This window comes from Anabrus simplex, chromosome 1 (assembly GCF_040414725.1).
Source record: "Anabrus simplex isolate iqAnaSimp1 chromosome 1, ASM4041472v1, whole genome shotgun sequence".
In the NCBI taxonomy this organism is placed as follows: domain Eukaryota; kingdom Metazoa; phylum Arthropoda; class Insecta; order Orthoptera; family Tettigoniidae; genus Anabrus; species Anabrus simplex.
Genome location: NC_090265.1, coordinates 1,308,026,953 through 1,308,045,233, shown reverse-complemented (window position 1 = coordinate 1,308,045,233; position 18,281 = coordinate 1,308,026,953).

Genomic DNA, 18,281 nt, shown 5'->3' with positions numbered 1-18,281 from the left:
ATGCAACTTAGCCGAGTAGCTCGCCCCTGTACCCTAAAGTCATCCCAGTCCAAAGTTAGCAACATTTTCGTAACAATATTTTTTGGGAAATAAACCATAGCATTCATGAACTCCGACAGTTATCTATTTTTCGCAATAGATCTCATTTATTATATCACAGCAATACAGTAACATAAGAGACCTTACGTGAAGTTCTCGATTGAAATCGCGATGTTTCTCAGCAGTGACTGAGTGGTTAGCAGGACTCTCAGTTCGCTTCCTGACCAGATCGTGGAATTTTAATCGTAAACAATTAATTTACTCGGCTTTTGGTTTGCTGTCAAAACATCCCCGTAATTCACGCACTACATGCGACGTTATCGTATACCATATTCACAAGTATTTTCCTATAAATAGGAGGCCAGGAAATGGAGGTAGGATGCTCTTCCTGATATTACGCAACTTTTCAGGAGAAAACTTCAACCTATGACTCACAATGATTTGAAATTCGGGCGTCCACGTAGAAACCAAGAACTCCGCCAGTTTGATTAACACACCCCTTCGTTCACTTTAGAATATTGAAATTAAGATTACGAAATTTGGAACATTGTCGTGGTATCATGCCTGCCTCTTACCCGCAGGCCCCGGGTTCGATTCTCCGCCAGGTCAGGGATTTTTTCTTGGATCCGAGGGCTGGTTCAATATTCACTCAGCCTACGAGATTACAATTGAGGAGCTATCTGACGGTGAGATGGCGGTCCCAGTTTAGAGAGCCAAGAATAATGTCCGTGAGGATTCATCGTGCTGACCACACGACACCTCGTAATCTGCAGGTCTTTGGGCTGAGCAGCGGTCGCTTGATAAGCCAAGGCCCTTCGGGGCTATTGCGCCATGTGGTTTGGTTTGATTTATATTCTGTAAACATTCTGTAAACATATTTATCGCATGACTTAATTTCAATGAAACTCGAAACAATGTTTCGGTTTTGAATTGATTGACTTCGTTTATTTCGAAATTATTTACTCAAATAACATATCGTCATATCGTCACTGCGAGGCAAAGTCCGTGAATGTGACAGTACAGTTCCCAAACAGTATTCCCATAAGAGTGGTCATGTTTTCCAGCCACATATGGATATACAGTGTATCACAACTGTCTTCGTTGTGTTCACTTTGCTATCGTAATGTGTAAAGGAAACTGAAACCTACCGTATCGTACAGTAGGAATGTATGTTTGAATGACATGTTTTACGGACTCCTAGAGTTCATTTTCCTTTACACTATAGCTTATGAATATGAACACAACGAACATTGTTCTGATGGGCTGCATATCAATACCTGACCGGGATGTGTGACCAGCCTTAAGGGGATTAAATAATAAGGACAGCATTAACACATCCGCGGTTTTGGTTGCGCAGCAACGAATGTGTACATTTGCTGTTTTACACAATGTTTTTCTATAATTTCAATTAATACTTTCTTGAAAAATTATTTCCATAATCTAATGAATTCTGGATTTTAAATGATTTTTACTGTACATTACATTTGTGGCTATTCAGATCACTTGTGGACAGACGTGTAAATGTGCTGAATGGCTGCGCAAGTCATATGGCACATACAGTAAGTTAACACACGGCTGAGTCTGTATTCCGTGAGTTGTCTTATTACACAGATGTTGGTGGAAACATTATTTCCCATTATGCCTTGTCTTAGAGGAGATTCAGCTTAACATGCCTGCTTGATAAACGTTTGTTATTAAAATAAACGTGAAAGTGTTTGTCTTATTAGTAGCCTAGAGCGAGCGCGCAAATTACGTGATTAGAGGGTGCAATTAGAGTTGGTGCACCGCAGGGCGTCTGGAAATGTTAATTGAGTGTTTCAATGCGCCGCCACTCGCCTCGACTCGTCCCGGGGGCATAATAATCTGCAGCCACGTGCGAACACACCCACCTCTATGGGCGAATCTGTGTGTTTGAAGGTGACATGGAGTTAGACGATTGAGGGAGTTACCTTCAACCAGAGCAGCACTTAAAACTGCAGAAGAGTGCCTCAGAGACTGCGGAATTAGAGAGTAGTGAACTGGGTAGTCAAACCTTGATTGTGAACGTGTTTTAATTTCAGAGTTCTCTTCCAAATGAATGAAACTATATATATCTGCGTAGACAATTTCGAATAAATGAGAAACAATTGGGTAAACAAGCGGGATGTGAAATTATAATTTATCTTGGTGTTCCTTAGTCGATGCTTCACTGCAAAACATCAATGAAACGAAGCTTTAATAATTTATAGCATGAGTTTCAAACAAAAAAATGTGAATGTACACTGACAGACAGAGCAAATGCAACACCAAGAAGGAGTGGTCAGAACTTTATGCCAATTGCAGGGTAGACTGACGTCACTGAGGTATGCTCATGATGTGAAATGCGCCGCTGTGCTGCGCACGTAGCGAACGATAAATGGGACACGGCGTTGGCGAATGGCCCACTTCGTACCGTGATTTCTCAGCCGACTGTCATTGTAGAACGTGTTGTCGTGTGCCACAGGACACGTGTATAGCTAAGAATGCCAGGCCGCCGTCAACGGAGGCATTTCCAGCAGACAGACGACTTTACGAGGGGTATGGTGATCGGGCTGAGAAGGGCAGGTTGATCGCTTCGTCAAATCGCAGCCGATACCCATAGGGATGTGTCCACGGTGCAGCGCCTGTGGCGAAGACGGTTGGCGCAGGGACATGTGGCACGTGCGAGGAGTCCAGGCGCAGCCCGAGTGACGTCAGCACGCGAGGATCGGCGCATCCGCCGCCAAGCGGAGGCAGCCCCGCACGCCACGTCAACCGCCATTCTTTAGCATGTGCAAGACACCCTGGCTGTTCCAATATCGACCAGAACAATTTCCCGTCGATTGGTTGAAGGAGGCCTGTACTCCCGGCGTCCGCTCAGAAGACTACCATTGACTGCACAGCATAGACGTGCACGCCTGGCATGGTGCCGGGCTAGAGCGACTTGGATGAGGGAATGGCGGAACGTCGTGTTCTCCGATGAGTCACGCTTCTGTTCTGTCAGTGATAGTCACCGCAGACGAGTGTGGCGTCGGCGTGGAGAAAGGTCAAATCCGGCAGTAACTCTGGAGCGCCCTACCGCTAGACAACGCGGCATCATGGTTTGGGGCGCTATTGCATATGATTCCACGTCACCTCTAGTGCGTATTCAAGGCACGTTAAATGCCCACCGCTATGTGCAGCATGTGCTGCGGCCGGTGGCACTCCCGTACCTTCAGGGGCTGCCCAATGCTCTGTTTCAGCAGGATAATGCCCGCCCACACACTGCTCGCATCTCCCAACAGGCTCTACGAGGTGTACAGATGCTTCCGTGGCCAGCGTACTCTCCGGATCTCTCACCAATCGAACACGTGTGGGATCTCATTGGACGCCGTTTGCAAACTCTGCCCCAGCCTCGTACGGACGACCGACTGTGGCAAATGGTTGACAGAGAATGGAGAACCATCCCTCAGGACACCATCCGCACTCTTATTGACTCTGTACCTCGACGTGTTTCTGCGTGCATCGCCGCTCGCGGTGGTCCTACATCCTACTGAGTCGATGCCGTGCGCATTGTGTAACCTGCATATCGGTTTGAAATAAACATCAATTATTCGTCCGTGCCGTCTCTGTTATTTCCCCAACTTTCATCCCTTTCGAACCATTCCTTCTTGGTGTTGCATTTGCTCTGTCAGTCAGTGTATTAGCTCGAAACGTCTTGCTCTGGACGAGCAATCAGCGTCAGTGTCTTCATTTCAGAGAGTCCGAGGTTAGATTACCGGCCTGGCTGACGTTTTAATTGTAGAAACGATTGTTTCTTTTGCTCGGGGAGTGCGTGTTTAGGCTGTCTTGAACATTATTGGACCGGGAGGGTTGGCGCTCAGATGTGAGCTAGCATCCGGGAGATAGTGGGTTCGAACCCACTGTCGGCAGTCCTCAAGATGGTTTTACGTGGTTTCCTCATTTTCACACCAGGCAAATGCTGGGGTTGTACCTTAATTAAGGCCAATGCCGCTTCCTTCCCATTCCTAAGCCTTTCCTGTCCTATAGTCGCTATAAAACCCATCTGAGTCGGTGCGACGCAAAGCAAGTAGCAAAAAAATGAACATCCCTGGACTCATATAGCACGACATTAACACGCAGTTATCTATAGATGCCAGATAGTTGTGTGGCATATGGTGTGTGATTCAGCTTCCGTTTGTTCAGCAATCCGTCTGACATTCCTATCAGGCGGTATGGCCTTGTTTAGTGATTATCATTAAGCATTGGACACTATTGTATGTTAGTAACCTGATTCTCACACTGCTGCGTATATATACGCAAACTACATAAGTTCACATATCGTGAATGACCACAAGTGTTCTGAATTTTAATAATCTAGGCGATGATAACCTACAATATTCTAAAAATATTTAGAGGAAGAAAACACTAAACTATTATCACTTACCAGTAGTATAACTGATGCTTTACAATATTCACTGAATTTTTAAAACGTCCACTATAATTTTTTTCTAGAGTAGTGTGCTGGACTCCAAGCTTCCGAATAGCAGAGCAATAATGGACCAGATTTCTGGGTGATTTTTATGTACTTCTCTCTCAGATATGGGTTTCGTGGTTCATAAATGCTCTTCTTTTCGTGTTATCTTTCACTTCTTTTAATATACAATTGGCTTTACGTCGCTCCGACACAGATAGGTCTTATTGTGACAACGGGATAGGAAACGGCTAGGTGATGGAATGAATGGTCTTAATTAAAGTACCGTCCGAGTATTTGGCTGGTGTGAAAATTGGAAACCACGGAATATCATCTTCAGGGCTGCCGACAGTGGTGTTCGAACCCACTATCTCCCAAATACTAGCTCTCAGCGCCCCTAGCCACACGGCCTTCTCGCTCTGCCTTCCCATCCAGTTTGCCTGAGATGACTCGTTTTTGTTACAGTATCCTTGTTCTGAAGTTTATTTTGCACAAATATTCGCTATCAATTTGTGTTTCATAAAATATATGAATTTCATGGGAACATTAAATGCGATGGCGTCGTCTACTTTCCACTCCAAGTATATTTTTCAAATTCTAAGTTTGTAACTGTGGGAAGTGTCTAATTTAGAGTTAAATATCTGAATTGTATTATAACGATGGAAAATATTTATTTACTAAGAAGCTGAATAGATCATTCTTTCAAAGTTTTACTGCCCTTCGGTGGAATCACCAGCGTTGTGTGATACCTGGTGGGTTGTTGCCAGTCTGTCGGCGGCAGGGCCTGTTAATTTGAAGGTTTGAAGAGGTTTCATCATCATAGGAATAAAATATATGTCACAAGGGCTATAATCAGGATATTGAAATTGATGCTCGAGCATTTTCCAGCTCCATCGACCGGAACAAGTTAACCACTGGTACTGTAACCTGCACTGAAAAGTTGTCATGTAAAATAATAGGTCGAATCGTGTAGATATGGACAAACGTTGACTGAAAATAATATATCTGCCTAAAACACTGAACTACTTCCCATTTCGACCACCTTCAACTGAACGTGTCTCATGTTTAAGTTTACACTCTTCGGACATTAACAACGGAGAAAGTATTAAAGATAACCTGATGAGACTTGTGTTTGAAGACATAATGGCAACGTTGAACGTGCGATCATGTGTAGCATTTCTGCCATTCAGTCCAGTTTGCAACCACTAGCTGCAAGCATTACAACTGTGGATGAAATGGCTGAAGTGAATAGGTTTCCTTATTTTAAAATGGGTTTGTAAAAGTCAGAACATGATTTTATTGCAGAGATAATGGAGGGAGTAATTCTATACTGCACCACAGTCACCTGTAACAATTAGAAAATTACGTGACAAGTTTGAGAGGGAAGGAATTGTGTGTGATGTGAGGATAGTATGACAGGAATGGAATTTCAACGGGTGAAAGAAATGTGGAGGCAATTTTGCAGACATTCACACGTTCCCCCGGTGATTGGAATTTCTCACTGCAATTTAGACGTGCATCAGGTGATAATTAATCGACTTTTCACCGTATTTTAAAGCAATTAAAGTAGAGGTCAATATTCCTATGTAAAATCACGCTGTGAATGAAGAAAACCCAAATAGGCACGTAGAATTCTGTGAGCGGGTTGTGAACATGTTCGACAATTGTTGTTCTTTACAGGTGGAAGACAGTGTGTTGTGTTGCAGGAAAAGATTGTGCCAGTTCTTAATCACCTCTACCCAGCAAGATGATGCACCTCCAAATTACCATCGAGGTGTACGGTCGCTTCTAGTTGGGTCATTTATTGTGAGGCGAATTGAATGACGGGAAAGTATCTAATATCCATTTAGGTCCACCGATAGATGTTTATCTCTTCGGTATTCTGAATAACAGTGTGCATGCCTTAAAACCATGGTCACTGGATGCGATGAGAGACGCAGCTGTGACAGTCCACCAAACCACTCCTATGTTGTCGCTCTATTCTACAACTTCCTCTGTGGATCAGTGGTAGAGTGTGGGCCTCTAGATCCCACGATAACGGGTTAAAATCCGGCAGAGATGGTCGTTTCCTTAAAGGGAGGAAGAAAATTCATTCGACACTCCACGTCAAAAAATGACGTCGGAATGCAAAGGATCTCTAGTGACACAGGTGTTTACTCGATAAAATTCATTTAAACTCAGCCATAGACGCCATGTAGTTATTCGGTTTAGTCAGTATGTAATAGGCCTAGAGTAAAAGAAAACGTCAAAATTGAGTAGCAGAGAGCCTTATGTCATCAAATTAAAACGTCTGGACACGGTAGCTAAGGCCGTACTATCATTTTTTCTATTACAACGTTGCAAATAATGTAATGTTTCTGATGGCTGTCATTTTCAGTATTTGTAACTGTAAGATTACTGACGCACAAAAAGTTAATGTTTCCTGTTACTTGTGCTATAGCCATTAAGGTTCAAGTAGCGCAGACTTTAATTATGGACATCCTGTATTTTAACATTTATAAGCAAAATGAACACGTATGAATTACTATTGAACTGCCGTGCAAAATTGCTTGACCTGCTTTAGCACTCCATACACACTGAACTGGAGATATTATACTAGATACAATGCTAGCAGAATTGTCCCCTTCAACGTTTGGGCCCCTAATAGAGCGATAAACTGATTACTACGATAAGGGACAAGACCAGATTTTATTTCCGAATAGCCAAATAATTTTAAAATCTGTGTGGAGGTATATGAAAGTTTCACGCGGTCACTGTCGACCGCAAAGCGTTACTTATTAGTGAGCTGTGTCGCGACCAGAGCATCATTAGAGCAAGCAATTATAGATGGTACACTGCCAGGCATCTGGGAATATTAATTGAGCGTTTCAGTGTGACACCTCTCACATCGATTCGTCCTAAGGCGTAGTTAACTAATGCTATGTGATGTAAACTAGTTACAGGAGAGAGGTAAACTCGCTTATTTATTCAGATTGTATAAAGTAATGATATGCATATGTGAGTTAAATAGCCACATTGGGAGTCTGAATTCCAAGATAAAACATGTAATTGTGAATAAGCGAGGTACGACTTAACCAGGGCAAACCTTCAGGGTACAATATGGCAAATGACGTAAACTGAAGGTACTGGAAAGTTCTTCTTCTTCTTCTTCAATATTATAATACAGTGAACTGCATTCTTAATCATACTGTGAAAACTTATTCTAAATACAAGCTTGATAACCTATTTAATGTAGCTGATAGCAGAATTGTTACGCTATCCTTGAGCCAGAAGATGATAGCTTGATAATTGAGATAAGTAATATAACCCTTCCATGCTTAATACAATATTAGGGGAGAGTGAAGCACATTGGGGGCGAAGAAATTTTTCTCAATGTTTCCCATCCAAAAATGTCAATACAGGGCAGTGGTATTCACAGTTTCCAAGTGCATCATTCAAGTATACAGTAAAATGTCTTTACATAAATGGATTATTAACCGTAGTTTACAAGCTGCTTGACTTTTTGTTGTAAATGATCCAGTCTACTTAGTTTCATTATAATAACATATAGAGAGTATACACAGAGTAATTGTCATGTGTAATTCAACTTACATATCATGTAATTAAGCACATCGATGGCCTAGTTCTGATACCTTGCGACGGGCAATATTGCTCCTATTATTATCCGTAAGACTAGTCACGTCTCCAAGCCACATATGGATATGCAGTCCATCAGACAATTTTCGTTCTGTTCATTTACATGTGCTACACTGCAAAGGAAAACCAACCTTCATACTCAAGGAGTGCGCGTATATGACATGAAAAAAACCACATTTCTACAGTACAGTACTTTACGTTCATTTTCCTTTACACACATGCATAAAATTACACTTTAACAAACATTTATTGTGCAGTGAGAACGTAAATGACGTTTTGATTTGAATCTTGACTCGCATGGTGTATGGGGAGAGGTGTTAAAGATTGTAATAATTGATCAAGGGAATAGCGTGATAAATTTCCATATTAATTTATTTAAGAAAAGCCTGGTGATAGAGATTCTGCCACCTAGGCGTCTGCCCTTAATGCAGGTCAGTGTTGACTGATGATTGATGAGGATGAGTAGTCTTTGTTATGGCTGATTCTACCTACACCTAACAGAAAAGTGATTGGAAATATCTTCCGGAACATCAGAGAAAAGTCATCTGACGACTCTTAGGTGGGACACTCTGTATGTATGTGTGTACGTATCTATGCCTGTAAGTTGATTACAGTCTCAAAATATTGTATTTCCATATTCGAACAATAATGATTGTCTGAAGTGATATTCAAATATAACAAATTATCCTGTATTCTGTGGTTACGTAAACAATTTCATGAAGCAACTGTTGTATATTTTGAGTAATTAGATGCATTTCAATAAAGTATATTGTCAAGTGAAGAAGGTAAAAACGTCTTACTGTCAGTCAAGCTATTCTATTACTATGAAAACATTTTGACGAAACCTTTTCTCAAAGTTCATTTATTGTATATATTTCTGCTAGTTAATCTTATCTAATATTAATTCATTACTTTCACGTTAATGTTTCTTGTATAACTATTGTAGATGATATGTAAACTTCTCTTCTTTTGTAATACACTACTTTACCCTGTTCTCAAGGATCACTTAGAGTTTTCGATTATGTATATTTTAACGTATAACACCATCTTCCGAAGGACTTAATTGGTCAAGTACTACACAATGACAGCCTCAGCAAGAGTCATACAATGCATACGCGCACACTGTCTTACCTATTGTTACCATGGACCAGTGTTATGTACAGATTGAGAGTGTGAAATATAAACCAATTTATATATTAGATGTTTCGTTTATCTATTTGTGCGTCTTATACACAGTTAGGGTAAACAGTGACCGTATGTAAGAACAATATACTGATAATAGTAATTATAAACACATAGTAAATATTTATGTAACAATAATAAAAGTGTAACCTCCGAAATTAAACCCTAAGCTGTTATTGAAAATGAACATTTCTCTAACGAGAGGAGAATAAACTAGGATGATACATTCCCTTACAAATATGTTTAAGTATTTGTGTAATTTCATTATTACTAGGGACGTATTATAGACACATTTCTTCGTGAAAACCGTTTTAATCTTTATCTTTCGTTAATACTTGATGTCACACTAACATCGGCAAGATTTTCTGTGGCACTCGGGTGGAAAAGGATAGCAATTATGGTGTCAGAATGGGACAGGAAATCATCAAGGCTGTCGATGACGAGGTTAGAACTTACTATTTCCACACTGCAACATTACCCTTTCTAAATAACCAGCTCACTCAGTGTGGGTGATATAGGGTTCATCATCATGAAAGAATACACGAATAATTGGAGATGATTCTAGGATATTTAATTTTATACGTGTCATCAGTCATCATGTTCGACTTTGTTTCTGATTTATCTTTAAGCCGCCTTTTTAGGGTTTATTCACTTCAGATTTTGCATTCTCAAACAGTTTCATCTTAAACTTCATAGCCATACATATACTAATGCGATTGAAACTTTGCTCATCCTTTGGAATTTAATGAAGCGCTGACCTATATATGTTAAAGAATGAGCTACGTGTTCAGGCGTACCTACGTTTATTAGATATACGTAATTACAATTCATCAACTAAGTTGTTAATGTAACAATATTAACTCGCACCATTATAGGTTTATTTGTAATGTAAAGTCAAAATACGCCACTTTTAGGTCACAGGTTGAGATAATAATTTAAAGGTCAAGTACCATGGTCTCTCCCATCCCCAGCTGGTCTTTAAAAACGTGAATGCCAATGAGTTAATATAAGTTTAATGAAAAAAAAGGGGATGAGATGTTGAGAGAGGTGCATCTTTGTTAATGAGTCAGTTAGTTTTAAACAATTATGTCAACGTTTACAATTGTGACCCAATGGTCAGCCAGGAGGAATATTCTCCTTCTCTTGGAACTTGCTTATGCCTAATTAAATTAAAAGTAGAAGCTTGAATGATGCCTTCCATAGTGGGGATAAAATTTGTTAATGAAATAAACTTATTGTTACGGGTATCGATAAACCTACGCCCATGTTAAATTCAGCCCAGTGTACTTTTATATTGATTATTCGCCTACTTGTTTGAGCACTGGACAATGAAGTAATTGCACGAACTTACACGACGCTTCTGTATTAGCAGCTAAATAGGGCAATTCAGATATACCCTTTCTCCCTCCTCTCTTTGGTACACCCGTTTGCGAAAGTTAGTAGTATCACCATGAGTACGTAAAGCAGTTAAAGCCCAAACGACACAATCGAGAGATAATTTCGAGTAGATGTGTTTTCAATGTAGTAAGAGAGCTGTTGTAAATACCTCATTACAATTCACATTCAAGAATTTTCCTCATTTGTTGCAGGTGCTTAAAGAAACGGGATCCATTTGGTTTAAAAACGAACTGGCTCTTCTGTTATCACCCTCACATAGGGCCAAAATATAAAACCACATGGTGCTACATCCATAATCGGTCTTTGACAACCGAGTGATTGCTGCTCAGCCTGGGGGCCTGTAGGTTACGAATAATCTCCGCCGTTTTCTTGGTTTTCTAGGTCGTTGACTCACAAACAAAGTAAAATATTTTTTTCATTCTCCTCTGAAATGCATCTCACTGCCTTCGCTCAGAAGGAAATAGTGATAAACTGGAGAGCTTCTCTTTTTGAAATACGGTGCGAATAATGAATTGAATAGAAGTAAATCCCAGCGTAGTTTTTCGTATGTTTCAAAAAATTAACAACTAATATTACAAGAGTAATCTCTTTTTTCCGGGTCCTCAGCCAAAAAGTCTTCGGTTCAAAGCACCGCGGGGTCGGTACCCAGCTGGATCGGGGATTTTAAATACACATACACATAGTTAATTTCTCTCTACACACAACACTCCAGACTACCAACCAACACGAAAACACGCAATAGTGAATGCATCCCTACACATAGAACCGTCATCAGGAAGGGCATCCGGTCATAAAAGTGAGCCAAATTCACAGCACATGCTGATCCTAATAAACTGGAAAGAATAAGAAGAAATTAAAAATGCCTTATCTCTTAATTTTTCAATGTTCCTCTCCAATTCCAACCATAAACTGAACCTTAAGGCGAAGAAGTACAAACACTTTATTCGCAGACATAATGCTGTCCTTTACTGTACTAATAATGATATTCAAGCACACCAACATATCGATCATTCTTCCTGAAATTATCCGTTTTGAAATTCCTATAAATATACAGCCAGTGCTAATTGGATTTTATCCACCCGCCTTGAGAGTACTGTAAGGTCCAGAGTATTATGAACAGCTCTGTTCTGCCTGAAGGTCATCGCAAATGTAATTCAATAATTAGTGTGGAAGTCATTTACAGTACTTCGAGGGGAGACCAAAACCAAAAAAACTCCTTTCCGGGCAATAGAAGCCCCGCAAGCAGTGGGAGATAATGGTTTCGCAACACATAACCACGGCGCTGGGTGGATAGAGTTGTTAAATCCATGTACAGTAAAGGAAGGATTTGTTTTGTTACATGTTTCAGGAAAGTAATCTTCTACTCGTTTATCGTAGAGAAAGTGAATACCAGAGTCAAGTAGCTCTAAATTGCTCGAAAAACTTACGTGGGTTCGAGCACACATTCTTGTAGGTGAACCATATTCGTCATGATAGCCTCTACTAGGCTACGTATGTGAATAGAGTTTCGGTTCTACTCACAGTAATGGGTAGCACTCGGTATCAATCTTACGTCAGGTTCGTGGTCGATGTAGCATTCTGTGTTTTTCCTCTTATACTCAAAGTAAATGTCAGTATGGTAGGTAAAACATACAAAGGCCACGACCGCTTCTTTCTGACGTAACCCCAACTAACTGCACATAGATACACTCTTAACAAATAACATAGTCACGCAGTTTATGAGATAGACTACACATGTACACTACGCATACATAACTTTGGATGTGATGAATGACACCAGCAAAATAATATTTACATTTTCTATTCAACAATATTTGGAAAACCAAACCAAGCCCTGTGGCACATACATAATTTTAAGAAGTCTGGCCTTCTATGGTTACTGCCCCGTAGCCACATGGTACGCTAATATTGGGGTGTCTTTCGATTTGATTGACGAAGAGCCCGTCCATGCTACAGTGCTTTCTTGATTAAGTCCAGTGCATTTATTATCTCACTAGTATGTACAGTAAGCCTGTCTACGCCAGCCGATAATACTACGAAAAATGCTTTTTGAAATTTGAAATGAGCATGTTAATGTTTGGCTGTAAAAAGTGTGTCTAAAATTACTGTGAATGGACCGATATCACAACGTCAACTTGTGGTAACACTGCATGCATTTGAATAGAGAGACATTACGAGAAGCACCACATAGCGTTGAACACACGGAGCTGAAGCAGATTAGTCTACTACTGCCAGTCGAACGTAGCGCGGGTGAAGACTCTTGTCATAATACAATGAAACAACGCATCAACATAAAATTGTCATACAAATTGGGAAGAAACGGCGAAGAAGACTCATACAACGTTGGTGCAAGTGTACGGAACAGAAGCTGTAAACAGAACGGACGTGGCGCATCATCAACAGTTTCCTATCCATCCCGAAATCGTTTGAATCTGTCGTGCTCACATAACATAACATAACATAACATAACATAACATAACATAACATAACATAACATAACATAACATAACATAACATAACATAACATAACATAACATAACATAACATAACATAACATAACATAACATAACATAACATAACATAACATAACATAACATAACATAACATAACATAACATAACATAACATAACATAACATAACATAACATAACATAACATAACATAACATAACATAACATAACATAACATAACATAACATAACATAACATAACATAACATAACATAACATAACATAACATAACATAACATAACATAACATAACATAACATAACATAACATAACATAACATAACATAACATAACATAACATAACATAACACAACACAACATTTTGTAACACAACTTGGTGTTTATGCGTTGCTGCATTGCACTATGACACTTACTTCAACTCCGTGTGTTCAACGCTATGTAGCCTTCCCGAGATGTCTCTCTATTCACACGCCCATGCACGCAGTGTTACCACACGTTTCTATTGCGATATCGGTCCATTCACCGAACATTTTGTCCACGCCTTGCATTTACTGCACCAAAATGACCATCTCACCTCACTGAATGACAATTAAAGAAAGAACCAAACATGCAGTTTTTTTACTTTGCTCGAATTATACCTCTACCATGGAAATACCTATAACGAAATATTGGCCAGCAAAATTTGTTACGTTTATCTCTACAAACTCAGTGGCAATTGTTCTGTCTCCTGGTTACAGATCGAGGTAATTTCTTTGTATACGCCAAAATGATGAAGATTCATTCACTTCACTGATAGAAGGTAGTTCCTCTAAGCTGTTCAGGTATAATGGTCATAATTGCACTGTTTATGTAACCTATATTTAGTGCCAAATTCAGCCTTGTAAACATTTGCTTGGTATCGCTGCGAAAGGCGTGGCCGACTTAATGCGTCACTCTAGTTAGCTCTGCATAGATCTTGTAAGTCGTGTTCAGAGATACGTAATGTGAACTTATGCAGTTCGAGGGAGCCGTGAAGAGATGTCGTCTTCTCAATATCACTGTGAAAGACAGACAGAAATAGGGATTTTTATAAGGCTTAGTGAATCCCGTTCTAACCTTCAGCGCATAATTGAAATCCTTGAACAAATCACTCATCGACACAAGGAACTCGGGGTAAGCAGTAGGCATACTACACCACGGGACAAGCCTCAAAAGTTATGTCATAAATTACTGAATTTCTGTTCAGCATTCATACATCTAGCATAAACGTGGTACTAAACTAAAGTTTATTCCAGCCATCAAAATGTAAGTAATGAATGATCTGTTCATTATGTTCTATACACAATGGTCGAAATAAAAAAGGCGCAATCTATGAAGTACTATAAACATGTATTCGAACACAGACACAGACGTATATATCCCGTTCAATATATCAACATCCTGGAGCATTCCGGTACACACATTATATTTATTATATATATATAAATAATGTTGTAAGGGGGTCCTCTGTCTGTAATTTCATTTGCTTTGCAAATTTCTAAGATATTTATCCGATTTAGGTCAACTCAAGAGCGTATCAGTGATTTTTAGTTTTCGTATCTGTTTGTCCGTCTGTCCCACCATCACGGCGAAAGAGCTGAATAGATCTCGATCAAACTTCATATATAGGGTATACTCATCCAGGGGAAGGTTTAGGTATGCATATGATTTCACTGAATAGAATCAGGGTTTATAGGGAAACCACGACAGTTTCCTTCCATTTGCTGGACCACATGCGAAACGTCCCTTCACATTCAACAACTTTCGTTTGAGCATAATTTGGCTTACTCTTGAAATGACGGAGAATATTACTACTTTCTGAGTAGTCGACAGACAGACAACGAACCTACCGGTTACCACGGCAAAGTCTCTGGCTGCTTGCCAGCGGAGAAGTAACATAACGTCATTTTCGTCAGCATTCCTGTAAATCCGTGGTTGTTGCTTGCATAAAAGGCGAGAGAGACGTCATGCTGCCATTCTGCGGGAAATTTGCTGAAAACCCCTGTGGGTTACAATCTTCTTCGAATAGCTCTATAGGGGCTGTTCATATTTGAACAGTATCGTGAAGTGTAGCTCATTATTTCACACCGTGAGGCGTTTTCTGGAATCTATATATATAAAATAATTGTTTTATATGCACATTGCTCAGAATGGTATTTCTGTATCGTTCATGTCCACAGCAACGAGAAAGTGCACTTTGTAATTTTCGTAATTTTTGTCTGTCTATTTGTCTGTCGGTATGTATGTGTTGAACCCATGACCTTTGTGTCCCAAGATATTATTGTCGTAAAGTTACCGCATGAGGCCCCATATTAATCGTAATGAGAAGCTCGAACATATAATTATCTCGCAGAGGCGACACGATGCAGGAAGGTTGCCACTGTCTTTCTCACGCTATGAGATGTGACGTCACTCGCACGTGTCGAGGGTGGATGGGTACAGAATAAAGTGTTGGTTAATTAAATATATTTACTAAAAGGAATTAGCAATGAACCTAAGGTAATAAGTGTCCTGTAATTATGAGTGAGGCAATTGGTCTTTAGCAATACAGATTTGAGATTAATAAGGAGTTTCCGAGGGAATTTCATGAGAGACGCGCGTGTCTGTTCAACCCACGCCACGTCGTTAGAATACAGTGCGTATCAAATGGGGTCTTTTAACCAGTAAATTTAGTACGAGATAAGTTTAAATGTTCAAGAACAATGTCACTGGCAATTTAGCAAGTACTCTAATAAGATTTTTATCTGACGTAAAAATTGTCTGAATTATGACGGAAGTGGTGCAAGAAATCCGTCGTTACCCATTTTCAATCGGTTGTGGGCGCGCTGGCGTGTTCACCAATGTAAATCGGTGAACATCTGTCACTAAGGTACTGCTGTTTCTATGTCAGTTTAAACTGTGTCTGACTGACAATAAATAACAGTAACAATTGTCAGCCATTTTTGTGAAATCCTGTTCAGAAATACGAGGTCACATTATGCGAAGATGTTTCATTATTAGAGTATTGTGTGTAGTTATGCGTTGTGGATTCTAAGGATTATTATTCCATTCTTTTTGTCATTGAGATTTGTCGTGTTTGAGGCAAGAGGTTTAAGTCTTGTTAAGATATGAGTTGAGGTAGGAGTTTTATGAATCAGGTGATTGGAGGCCTGTAATTATGCCGGGATATTCTGCGTGAACGCGAGGAAGATATTTGTATAATGTTTGAGATGGAAATCGTGAGGGGAACGACGGAAGTGCAAGTTTGTACGTGTATAATTATGGAATGACATCTTAAAGTAAATCTCTGTGCATAACATGTTTAAGCCAGGGATATCGTATTTGTAAATTTTATCAGCGAAATCGTAGATTTCATTGTTTTTGAGACCAGTTAAGCGTGAATATGTAACAGGTGTTTTCAGTCAAAGCTGTGACAGCGAAGGGTAGCTTGTTCCGCTAGACCAGCTGATAGGGAGGTTCGCTGCTGGAGGAGATAACGGTATCTGTGCTGTCCTTTACGTGTTGAAAATCAGATTGTATTCTTTAGAATAGAGTTCGTAATTATGTAAGAACTAATTGAAATTTTCATACATGAATAACGTGTATGTCATTAAATAGCATTCTACAATATTAACTTGTTTAACCGAGATCTGAGGGTATATTTGAAATCACGGAAGTTAGCCTATAATGAGCGAAGTTTACCAGTTTCAGGGTATCCAAATAGAGTGTCGGTGGTAGTTATTGATTTATTTTTGAGGGGTGCACAAAACCTTATGTAAATGTCATGATGGAATGTAACGTAGTATTTGCCTTAAATTTTACGTCGAGTTACTTATGCAGATTTTTAGTACTTAATAATTAGGGTTATTCAATTGTTAATAATTGCTAGTGTTAGATTAAACATATGGTGTGCTGTCATGAAACAAGATATAATACTAAAAATAAATGATATGTAATTTTTCCAGCTGCACTATATCAACTGACGATAAACATTATATAACTACTTGTTAAAGAAACATTCGTGCGCGAAGGTACAATTTGCTAAGCACACATCAGGATCAAGACACACTTGTGATAAATTTCGAGAACCTTTCTATAATAGCCATATACCTTGAGCCATTAATGCCAATAGAAGACATAATAACAAACATTATGATTGCCTTAAGGCAGGCGACACCAGGACGAAACATTATTATAGCTGGAGATCTGAACTGCAGATTAGACGTTCCAAATCACAGAACAAATGAACTGTTAGATATGATGATAGAGGAAGGATTCATCCTTGTCAACCAGGCGGATGAACGAACCTACTTCTCACACTCAGGATGTAGTATTATTGACTTAATATTCTATAAAGGACCTAATATTACATTGAATAATTATATAGTATGTTATTCAGCAGATGAGACCCCCTTAAAGAGGCATTGCCCGGTCGTGGCCAATTTTTCCATTCCAAATGTGATGAACAGAATTGAAACCATAGAAATCAAAGTATCACGGCAGCTAAGAAACTGCGTATTAAGAAAAAAGAAAGAAGAATGGGAAGAATTCAATAATCACATAGAGAGAAATGACATTGATTCTGCTGCCATGACACTGGAGAAAACGATTCAGTCTGCTATGGTATATAATCAAAAGAGAAGAGCCCGCAAATGGTTTGACGCAGAATGTTATGAAAAGAGACAGATTACCCTTCTTGCACTACATACAGGCAAATCCAGCCATAGTTTAGAGAATATAAAATCCTACAGTCAAATCAGAAAAGAATATAAAAGTCTACTGAAGATTAAAAAAACGATTACATGGAAAAGGAAGCAAAAATATGGTGGAAGAAGCCAGAAAGGACCCGTACGTGGCATTGAGGCCACGGAAATATCAGAGAAATAGCAAAATAGACATAACAGTTTTGGAAGAACATTTCAACAACATTCTCAACATTGATAAAACCTACACCGCATATGAACCAATCAATGTGAAAACATGTCTAGCGGAAACTGAACCTTTCACGACAAAAGAGGTATATGAGACAATAATATCTCTGAAAGACAATAAGGCGTCAGGTCCCGACGGTATATATAATGAACATATCAAAGGCTCAGTTAGCTTATTACT